The sequence below is a fragment of the Spinacia oleracea genome, chromosome 1, assembly GCF_020520425.1.
Source record: "Spinacia oleracea cultivar Varoflay chromosome 1, BTI_SOV_V1, whole genome shotgun sequence".
In the NCBI taxonomy this organism is placed as follows: Eukaryota; Viridiplantae; Streptophyta; class Magnoliopsida; order Caryophyllales; family Amaranthaceae; genus Spinacia; species Spinacia oleracea.
Genome location: NC_079487.1, coordinates 48,186,096 through 48,196,190, shown reverse-complemented (window position 1 = coordinate 48,196,190; position 10,095 = coordinate 48,186,096). Strand labels below are relative to the sequence as shown.

General features: G+C 33.2%; 1 long non-coding RNA gene across 1 annotated transcript; it reads left to right on the top strand.

Moving 5' to 3' along the window:
• Window positions 1-5,169: 5,169 nt before the first annotated feature.
• On the top strand, window positions 5,170-9,649 carry LOC110804843 (uncharacterized). Its single transcript, XR_002537846.2, has 3 exons — window positions 5,170-5,387; window positions 5,577-5,722; window positions 8,908-9,649. It is a non-coding gene; the product is annotated as an uncharacterized lncRNA (long non-coding RNA).
• The last annotated feature ends 446 nt before the right edge of the window (window positions 9,650-10,095 follow it).

Below are 10,095 nucleotides of genomic sequence, written 5' to 3'. Positions count from 1 at the left end.
ACACTTGGCAAGTGACATGGTCATACACATACATTATTGGTTATTGTGTTCTCACAAAAAAATGTTGACATACGTAATTATTTTATTATAAATAAAAATCGTACTTTGACTTTAACATCCATAAATATATATCATAGAATAAAAACATTTTAAATTTAAATGGCTAAATCAGTGCACATTCAAAATTATGTTTTCAAATGGTTTAACTCTAAAGCGAAAGTTAAGCTAATTTAAGAAAAAATCTCGTTTATGAACTTGGCTTGATTAATAAGTGAGACGTTCATGAACCGTTCACGAACACAAAATCTCTTAAATGAACCGAGCTTGGAAAAAAAAATGAGGTCGGTTGAAAACTCGGGCTTGGGCTCAAACATGCCTAAGTTTAATGAACATGAACATGAATAAGGTAGTACTCGGTTCGTCTTGGCTAATTTGGACCCCTAATGAAAACAAGTTTAAGACAGTTAAAAAAAGGAAAAATTGACATAAATAATCCCACCTTTCACTCATCTTCTCAAAATAATCTCAACTTTGGATTATTTTAGAATAATCCAAACTTTAGGGGTTACCTTCACAAAATAATCCAAATTATCAATTTGCCTATGTACGATAGACCCAAAATGGATTAGTAATGACAAGAAAAAAAGACTTCGGATTATTTTGAGAAGGTAACCCCTAAAGTTTGGATTATTCTAAAATAATCCAAAATTAGGATTATTTTTAGAAGATGTGTGAAAGTTGGGATTATTTATGTCAATTTTTCCTTAAAAAAATTGGAATCTATCCCTATAATCTCGTATTTTTTTATTACAAAATTAAACTTAGTCTTACTGTTAATCACACCCAAATTTTATATGGTTATACAAGCACCTTGCTGCAGAAAAACACATAAAAAATTAAAAAAAACCACAATCTTCTACGTTTATTTTAGTTAATTTTTTATTACGTTAATTCCTAAATACTCCCTCTGTCCCAAATTTATAATCTTGTTTTACTAAAAATGCGGGTTTAAAAAAGTGGAAAAGTGTATGAGAAAGTGGGAAAAGTGGAATACACGGTATGGGAAAGTGGAAAAAGTGGAACATAGTGTATGGGTAAGTGAAATGTAGTGTATGAGAAAAGGGAAAGGACCATAAATTTGGGACGCACAAAATTGAAAACATGAGTATAATTTTTGGACGGAGGGAGTAGATTTTTACATATAAATATGTTTATTTTTTCATTAGTTTTAAATAATTTTTCTTACATGTTTTAGCAAATGTTCATACTTTAAGCACATGTAACGTGTATATAGAACTATGTTCTAATTAACAAATTAGAGAAGAATGTCATTAAAGTATTATTTTAGTTCATTCTGATCAAACTTTAGTTCAATAAATTAGCACTTAGGTGTCCACGTAAGGTATTGATAATACCCTTACAAAAATTCTGAAATTTTTTTATAAGACGTCGCATTACTTGCGTATATATATATATATATACATATATATATATATATATATATATATATATATATAATCGGGATCCGGTGAGAACCACCCCTTAAGATGAGAACTGAGAACTAATCCTAGCCGTCAATCCATTCAATCCTACCGCTCACGTTTCACCCGCTCAATTCATCCATTAAGGGTGTTTTCGTAGTTTTGGCTATTGAATGACCTTTCAACCTTCCTGAGATTTCCCCTCTCCTCCCGCATTTTTCATTCTGGTCTTTCTCTCTCCTCTTTTTTCATCTCTTGCGCTTCCTTTCCAGATTTTCATCCGCTCTTGCTCGTTGAACTTCGGTTCTTGTTCTCGCAAATTTTATTCCGGTAAGTGAATTTGATTCTACTTTTTGTTGTTAATTTTATTTAATTAGGTTTCTAATTGAAATTTGTTGCCTACTATTTGATTTTTCGTTCTGATTTTACTAGAATTAGGGATTTGCAAGTTTTGAGATTCAATCTTCGTCGTTCTCGAAATTTCATTCTAGTATGTGATTCGATTCTAATTTTAATTGTTGATTTACTTTAATTGGGGTTTCAATTGAGTTTCAATTGAATTTTGTGCGTTTTACTTGATTTTTGTTCTTATTTTTCTTGAATGAGGGTTCTGCATTAGATTTTCTCGAATCGGATAAATTTAATCGATTTGAGTTGGCTTCATTGAATCCGTGTTTTTTTCCTTTCATGAATGTGCAAGTAGTTTACAAGTATTGAGTTTGGTTAAATTTGAGTTGTTTTCCTGGTAAGATGCTGATGCAGTTTGTATTTTGAGTACTAACAATATATGTTGAAATTCGGGATCAAGAGGCTTGTCTATTTGACTACTAACAATGTGGTTTTTAAAGGAAAGGAAATTGTGAATGGAGATGAAAGTCTTCCTATCTACCTCCTGAGAAATATTTCTTAAACGAAAAAAGATTTTCAAAACAGAAAATAACTCCATACAACCTGACAACTAAAGAATATTGTACAGATAATCCAATTATGTAGGTTGGTTTACTTGTGATTAATTATGATTTACTTTTGAGTTTGTTTTATTTACTTTGGAATTCCTTGTATTTACTTTTGTGATTTTTAAATTATAAACGGTCAGATTCTGATTGCAGTTGGTTTATGAGCTAAAAAGTGGGGTTTCAAATGCTATTGTAGTTGGTGCATTAGTTCAAGTTGTTGTCTTCTTTGTTGGGCTTTTGTAGTTTGGTGTTGTGAGGAGTTTGTGGTTCTGCATTGTTGCTGTAGGGACTTCTGATATGGTTTGAGTTGGTTTTTAGTTGACGATGTTGCCTGGTTGTTTTTTTTTTTCTGGTGTTGTGGTCTGATGTCTGCTTGTTGTTGGCTTGGATATTCTGCTGCCTGCTTCTGGCGTGCAGTTCTGCTATCATAGTTGAGTTGTGCTGCTTGCTCTTGTTTGAGCTATTTTTTCTTGTTGTTTTTGCTAGGTTAGTGTGCTGCAATTTGGTCAACATGACCAAAGTTGACCTATGCTCTCATAACAAAGAGAGGAAATCTAGAATCCAATTGAACGAAGCTACACTAATCTAAAGTAAGGTGGATCTCGCCCTCTCACCCCAGATCAAATCAACAAACATGGATCCTTTTAACAATCTATAAAGTTTCTTTGATTTTATGTTATCATTTTGATGTCTACAATACTCATTTTTCCTCTTAAAAATACCATGTCGTTTTTCTTATTGTAATGTCTATTAGCTCAATTGGTAGAGCTTTGTGCGTTGCACAATGATGTAGGTTCGAATCCTACATAGACAACTTTTACTACTCTGCATATGAAGTTAATTCTCCTATTTAACATATTTATTTTTGAATTAGTTGTAATTTCTTTTACGAGTTCTTTATTTACTTTTTAATTGAACAAAACAAAAATTACGTAAACCTATTTTAGAGCAAAAAGATTAACAATCTTTACATTTGAATCAAATCGAGGACAAGAAAGTGGAAAACAATTTTAGCTTTCTTTTGGAACGAATCCGTTTACCTTTGAACATTTCCATGTAGTTTATAGGTAACATTGTAAATTTCTTTACTTTTTGTAGTTTATGCTTTAATTAAGAAATAAAGCTTCAAAACTCTCTATGTATAATAATTATACATGTACTTAAGAGATACTTAAAAAAAACTTCAAAACTCTTAATGTATAATAATTGTACATGTACTTAAGAGATAGTTCGATTTACTTTTTAGTTATTATGATTTACTTTCGAGGTATTTTGATTTACTTTTTAGTTTTTTGTATTTACTTTTGAGTTTCTTTAGAAAAAAGATTACTCTCAGAGACAACCTATGTAGGAATCGAACCTACATCTTCTATGCATCTGCATAATGCTCTACCATTTGAGCTAATAGGTTTTCACAAAATATTTTAGAGAAAATTATAATTGATGTTTCATTATTATTGATCTTACTTTTAGAGAGATTTTGTTTACTTTTGGAGATATATATTTACTTATGGACAATGTACTTAATTTATCTCTTTGGGTCAACAAACCATCTTCATTATCAACTACTATTCCAACCCAAAGCATATTGGTCTACCCTTAATAGCTCAAATGTGCCAAATATGAAATTCGTTGCAACAGAACATAAGAATTCACATTAGCTTCACAAATTTACTTCTCAAACTAATCTATTTATTTTTGACAGGTTTTAATCTACTTTTTAAATAAGAGAAAAGAATACTTGTGTTTTCTTACACACCAATCTGACATAAAAGGTAAGGAGAAACAAACCAAGATAAATCTGACTTACTTGATTTCCGACACACCAATCTGATTTGCTATTACTGAATCCTGATTTCCTACACACTAATTGAAAAATCATATAAACCAGGTACAATGAGTCCTACATTGTGCAGATAAAGTAAAGAAAACATCTCTAAAAGTAAACTTAATCAAGTAGATTTTTTTTCAATAATTCGGAGATCAAACTAATTTTTCTATGAAAAGCTGAAGAAATTTAAAAACCTCAAAATCGAAAATCCTACCTTTGTGTATGAGAAATTTGCAACAAATCGATCAAAATTCCAATCAAATTATCAATTCGATTTTCGCATTTTGTTGAATTTATACCTAATTTAAGCTAAACTACTGGAAAAGTTAAGAAAATGTGACTAATACCTGTTTTACATATTGATTTTGCAGATCGGGTAGAATTCTGAGCATCGCATAAGCACCATTGAATTTGCTTGAAATCTTTGGCGAACTCCAAAATTGCATTTACAAATTACTACAAATCATCAGTAATTCAATTTGGGGAAATATTTGAGTGTAATTGCAGCTTGATATTGAAAACTAAACCTAATTTTGGGTAAAGAAGTCGGAACCTCGAAGAAAATGGGCGAGTATAAAGTTGTGAGGAGAGAGAAACCATCAAACTATCTGTTTTAGGAGTAGAGAGAGAAAGTTATCGGTGTGTTCTGAATTCTGATAGAGCAATTAGCGAACCATCGAAATCAGAATTTCTAAGATTAAATCCCACCCGTCAATTCCATCTAAATCCTACGGTTCCTAGAGGTTCTCATTATAAGGAGGTTCTCCAGAACCTGGTCCTATCCTTATAATGAGAACCTCTTATCACCATCCGATTAAACCTAGATTCACGGATGAGATCGAATCTTAACAAACTCACTCCCGATCACCTTTGGTTCCAAAATTCAAACGCATGCGTTTCTCTCTCCTCCTTCCAAAAATATCACGACTTTCTCTCTCTACTCCCCTGAGAAATCGACTGTGATTCCTATCTCTTCAAATATCTTCAAAAATGTTGCGATTTTTTGTGTGATTTATCGAAGCTGGATTTTTTGCCAATTTCTAGAGATGATTTCGATCAGTTATTTGAGAGTTTTCAAGTTATTTGGTGAATTCACTCCAAAAGTTATCAATCGTAGAGGTAATGTTGCTAATAAATTCAATTAGATTTCTCGATTTTTAATTTCGCTAATTTTAATTGTTAATTTTCTTTGATCTTCGCGTTGATTGAATCATTTTTCGGCATGAATTGCAAGTTCATCAATAATTTGCTGTGAAATTCCCTTAGATAGAGATAAGTGTTATTAATTTAGTCCAATTCGATTTCTAGGTGTTTAAATTGAATACTGAGAAGATCTATTGTTCGATAATCTTCCCCTCTTGGTTACCGGACTTATTGTCGTCCTCCATCATCATTGATTGAAACAACTCAGAATTGAAGCGAGTACAACAAAAATGAAAAAAAATCCAAAAAAGGTAATGTAACCTAATTTTTGTTTACTTTTGAAGATATTTTGTTTACTTCTGAGTATATTAAGTGTAATTTTGAAGCAATGTTTTGTTTACTTTTGAATCTTGATAGTCAGTTTTGGTTCTGGAATTAGCTAATTTTATAAACTGTTCTAGAGAAAATTGATCTATTGAGTGAGAGAAAGGTAGTTGGAATTAGCTGCTTTAGAAGCAGTTAAACTTGATTTTGAGGCTGTTATCATGTGCTGGGGTACTGAGTGTAGTTTCCTCGATCTGTCGTCCTCGAAATCAGAAGCAACTGAGAAATCAGCAGCACTAGCAATTATAGCACTCCACTCGATGCTAGCCTCGTTAGGTGTATATCGAGTTGTTTGGGGTCGTACTGCCATCAGAGGGTACTCCTAGCCTAGACATCTGATTCACTGGGTTGGAATTACACGAAAGGCACTCGATCTCAAACAAGTCGGAGCTAGCATCGCTCTCTGTGTCCTTGTACGTCTCACTAGGCGCGTCTGAGGTGCTAAACTCCTCAGTTCCTCTGGACAAATGAACAATACCTGTTTGTGTGTTCTCTCCCCCATTATTCTGTACACTGATGTTTTTAGCTCTCTGGTTTTGTTAAGGCTAAAATCTCCTACAACACCTCTGAAGTAGTTTCTGATACAACTTGAAGAAGGTTTGGCCCTATATTGGAGACTGCAATATAATCCAGATCAAGTGAAGTATTATTGAGGTTCAGAAGTAAATCAGGCTCAAAAGTAAATCATTGAGGTTCAGACGTAAATCATTGAGGCTCAGAAGTAAATAACTGAGGCTTAGAAGTAAATCAATTAGATCAAAAAGTAAATTCATGCAAAACTGTTACAGAGGCTTGTTATAGCTCTTGCTTGTGTGGTCATTTGAGAGTGATGCAGTCTCAGTTGCTGTTGTTGTTTAGAATCCGTTGCTGCATTTTAGGATTTTGTTTTGGCTGGGTCTGACTGCAGGGTTCAGGTTCTAAGCTTGCAGTCAGTCTTAGGGTGTTGCGATTGGGTTGTTGTTGTTGCCGGTTGTTAGTCAGTTAGGGGTTTCTTTTATTAATGAAGCTGGGGCAAGGATTTCTGTGTTTTTGGCTTGTTGTCGAGGCAGGACAATAGGCAGTGCCAGATAATCATCTTCAGTCCAACCGAGTTTTTTCTTCTTGCTTCTTGGCTGAGTTAGGGTAGATAGTTTGTTATGAACGTCTGCAGTGTGCCATCTGAACTTCATGTTAGGATTGTCAAGTTAGCTAGTATTGTTTGTAGAATTGGTTGTTGGAGATGTATTCTTTACTGCAGTGTGATGATTTAATGTCTGTTGGAGGTAAACTACCATGTTAGTATATCTAGTCTGTTAGATGGTTTTTTTATGGTTTCTGCTGTTTGAATTTTTTTTTTATGGTAAACTACCAGGTGTGCAAACTCTATGGACCTAGGAACTAGAAAGAAATACGGGTAGTTGATATCATCTATGATTTAAATTGACTTTTAAATTAGTTCCATTTACTTTTCGGAGTTATTTATCTACTTTTGAAAATGTGATGCAACTTGATATTTTGTTTATGAGATTTACTTTTAAATTAGTTTCATTTACTTTTCTTAGTTATTTATCTACTTTTGAAAATGTGATGCAATTTGAGGTTTTTTTGCACTAAGTGATCCAAAAGTAAAAAAAATATAGCCAAGTTTTGGTTGGTAGGCATTGTAGGTCATGTGAAGCAAGTTGATTAGGTTGACTTTGTGCTATTAGTTTCTATTTCAGTCAGGCTGCTGGCTAGTTGTTGACCTTAGTTGACTAGGGATGGTGCATAATCTGTTGTTGGTCTGCAGTGGTTGTAGACCATGTATGTGGATGGCTAAACCTCTTGCCTCCTGCACGTGCAGCAACAGATTTTTGTTGTTGTTGCTGACGCTGCTGCAAGATTTCCTGATGTGGTTGCGGTTGCAGCTGTCGTTGCTGCTGCTGTTGCAATTTTTGTTGTAGCAGCAGCTGCTTTTCCAGCATTAGCTTTTGGGATTTTGACTAAGCCTCTTCTCTTTCCTTAAGCAAGATGTCTGTAGGATGGTCAAGCTCTGCCAAGCTAGACTGTCGTTGCTGTTTCATTTACTTTTATATTATTTCCGTTTACTTTTTTTAGTTATTTATTTACCTTTGAAAATGTGATGCAACTTGAGATTTCCTGATATGTTTGACAGAAACATTATCGTGGGGATCAGTTGTTCATCAGCAATAAAAGTGGCATGCCGACAGCAGCTCCTTGATTTGTTGTTAATGTAACAGCAAATTTAACAGAACATTTTTAATATATCTATTGTGAAAGTAAGAAAATGTAGCAGCTAGCACAAGTAAAATGCAAGTAACAAAAAAACAGGTTCTTCATTCAATTTTAGGCTCTGTTTTTACCGTCATCAAATTCCCTATTATCTAGTGAGATCAAGCTCCTTGTTTGCTGCTATACCCACTGCAACTGACCTTGACATACCACCTCATTTTGATACTTCTCGCCAGTAGCCATTCGTTGATCTCTTACTTTCACATGTCTTACGTTGTTCTTAACTTGGTACCTTGGGAATGACTTGAGTTGGACTGGCGTGATATGTGAATAATGTGATGTATCTTGTAAAACTTCATGAAAAAATTCATCTGCTATACCCCCGTCTTCATCTATTCTCAGACGTTGAGCATACCACTTATGACCCTGTGTTTGATGCCAGTTACAACTTACAACGGTTAGCATAAGAACTTGAAGGAACTGTATGTGCACACTTTGATATAGTAACATGGGGATGTTTATATATATATAGTACAAAGTATTACCAAAGCAAGAAGACATATAATAAAATAAGCTTCTATATAATGTACGAGTACTAAAGCAAAGTCATTGAAGCTTATTTTATAAATTCTACATAATTGTCTTTATGCTAAAATTATTTTATAAATTCTACAGAACACACGATAATTGGTAAACCTCTTAAGCATTGGATATTAGAGTGCAGGTAGTGTATAGGTTTTTCTTACTAATTGAATATACTATTTTATAAAACCGATGATGGCTAGGGTACTACTAGGAGTGTAAGGTAATAGTTATACTGGGTGACAACAGCAAGACACCATGAGCTTAGTATAAGTGGAGTAGCACACCCTAATTTATCAATGGTGGTTGTTTTGAGCAGGCAGAACAGGCAACGACGAGGACAAGGGAGGAGAAAGAGATAGCAAAGGAGCTGCGGAAAGTGAAGGAGGCAGAAGCCAAGGCCTTAATTTATTTCTCTGCAGGTTGTCATTCGTGGAATGGTGTTTCCTTCACGATTAAACCTGATTGGAATACCAATAAATTAACACTTCCATGGTTGCTGCCATCTCAGCCGGAGCCTAGGGTCTGCTAGTGTCTGGTTTGCAGACTAGTTCTCTTTTTTTTTGCTTTGATTGCAGGTGTGAGGTGCAGTTGCTGAGTACAAGCAAGAGCAGTCAGTTAGGAAGTGTTAGATGTTGGCTTGGAGAGTGGTTTATGTTGTCTCTTTTGTCCTTCATGTCCTTTTCTTCTCTTCTTGCCATGATTGAAATTTTTTATGATTTTCTTAAACCTATTAGCTCAAAATGGCAGAGCACTATGCAGATGCATAGGGGATGTAGGTTCGATTCCTACATAGGTTGTCCATAAAAGTATATGAAAAAGAAACTCAAAAGTAAATCATAATAAATAACAAAATAAATCAAAATATTTCTGGAGCACGACAATAAGTATACACTAAACTATATATAAAAAAGATTTATAAAGTTGTTTTCAAGAGGAAAGCATAAAATAAAAAGTAAAAAAAATAAACCTATAAGTAAATGGAAATGTTCCAAAAGTAAATCATACCATAGATTCTGGTATTTACTCAACTTTCTTATTTAAAAACTAGTTACTCTCCCATTATCTTCACGAGGATATTAATAATTCAAAAGTAAATCAAAATATTTCTAAAGTATATACAAAGAAGTAAATAATATAAACACAAAAGTAAATCATAATAATTCAAAAGTAAATCAAAATATTTCTAAAGTATATACAAAGAAGTAAATAATATAAACTCAAAAGTAGATACTATAAACTCCAAATTAAATAAACTAAACTCAAAACTAAATTTGAAAAAACTCAAAAGTAAAATAATACCAACTCTATAACCATGAGACATGATATCCTATCTATAATTATCCTTTTGTTCAATTCAAAAGTAAATAAAAAACTTTTAAAAGTAAATAGAATTGATTCAAAAGTAAAGAGTAATCAAATATGAGAATTAATGTCATAAATGGAATAAAAAAGAATGGCCTACGTAGGATTCGAACCTACATCATCGTGCATTGCACAAAGCACT